Raw genomic sequence first — 1,601 nt, 5'->3', positions numbered from 1 at the left:
TTCATTATCAAGTAACTTATTCTCTCTCTCTCTCTCTCTCCTTCAGTTTTATCTTCTTCTCTCTCAAGCTCTCTTCTAAGTTTATCAGTTTCTCTCTGTCACAAGATCACTCCTTTCTTGTACATATCTTTTTCACGTAACAGCTTATTATTTACCATTGGGTCTGGGAGAGGGACGAGTTTATCGTTGACTCAAAAACTTGCACTTTGATGCTATTTGATCGTTTGGACATTCGAAAAAAATGTTCTCATAATTCCCCATTTTCCAAGCCATTTCCGTGCTTCAAATCACCTTACAATAGCAAACCTTAGCCTTCTTCTCTTTAGCCACACTATAGCTTGAAGTAGCACTTGAAATCCTAGAGTTCGATTTCACGATTCCCGCAATGAATTTAGGATGAAAGTTGTAAATTTGGGGGGTTAGGTTTGAGATCTAATAAGAGAAAACTTTGAAATAGAAGAGGGGTTGGTGGGATTAGTAAATAAATAAATAAATGATGGTAAGAGAAACTTAAGTTTGCCATGTGAGAGTCACATAAGAATGTGCTTTAGAATATTACCATGCACAAATAATAGAAGGCACCAACCCGATTAAGGGATGTCAACTTGTGATACTTTTTTAATATAAAATATAATTTATGGTATTTACGTGTTAGAACGGGCAAACGTTATGATATTTAAGTCATATTTAGCCTAAGATTAATTCTAAAGTTACCTCTTCAATGCTCAAAGTGTTATTGTATATCTAATTAATGAAGCTCAGTACATTTGTTGGTGACAGAACCCATGAAATTGCAAAACACTATGGCAGAAGAAAATATCCTAGATTCATGGTGGACATTGACATTAAGAAAGCTTTTGACACATTTTGATTGATCCATCCTTCACCAAATGCTCATTAGCATGGAATTCCCTGACATTTTCACTAATTGGATTATGACCTGCATCTCCACTCCTAAGTATTCAATATACCCCAATAGCTCTCTCCATGGCTTCTTCAAGGGTGAAAGGGGGTTAAGGCACATTATACCTGTAGAGATGGAGCTCAGAAGTAGTTATGGAAGCAGACAGATTGGTGGTCGACCGCTGCGGTCGATCGCGTTCGTGCACAAGACCTATTGGGAGTCTGGACCTATGGCGATCGACCGCGACGGTCGACCGCAAAAGTTGCTTGCTGTTTTGTGGCGGTCGACCATAGAAGTTTCTGGACCTTGGAGCCGTCCTGGGATTGAGGGCGGTCGACCGTGGCGGTCGACCGTGATGGATCACGGTCGACCCCCACGGTCGACCGCCGTAGCGGTTTTGGGCTGGGTCTGTTTCCAGACCTATTTCGTTTGGGTTCCCTATATATACCCAATGTGGGTTTCTAGGGTTTGGGAGAGCAGGAGTTTGAGAGCTGAAAGGGGGTTTTCTTCGGGCTTCTATTCTAGGAGCAATTGGAGAGATTGAGAGTTGATTTGTTGAGGGTTTATGAGAGATTTATAACCCTAGTTTGTTCCTCTTGATTTCTAATAGTGAAACCCCCCCCCCCCCTGCCCCGTGGACGTAGGCATCTCGCCGAACCACGTAAAATCTGGTGTTTGATTGTTTGTGCTATCTTTT

Source organism: Asparagus officinalis, chromosome 1 (genome assembly GCF_001876935.1).
Source record: "Asparagus officinalis chromosome 1, Aspof.V1, whole genome shotgun sequence".
NCBI classification, from domain to species: Eukaryota; Viridiplantae; Streptophyta; class Magnoliopsida; order Asparagales; family Asparagaceae; genus Asparagus; species Asparagus officinalis.
Note: the sequence above shows the minus strand (reverse complement) of the source record.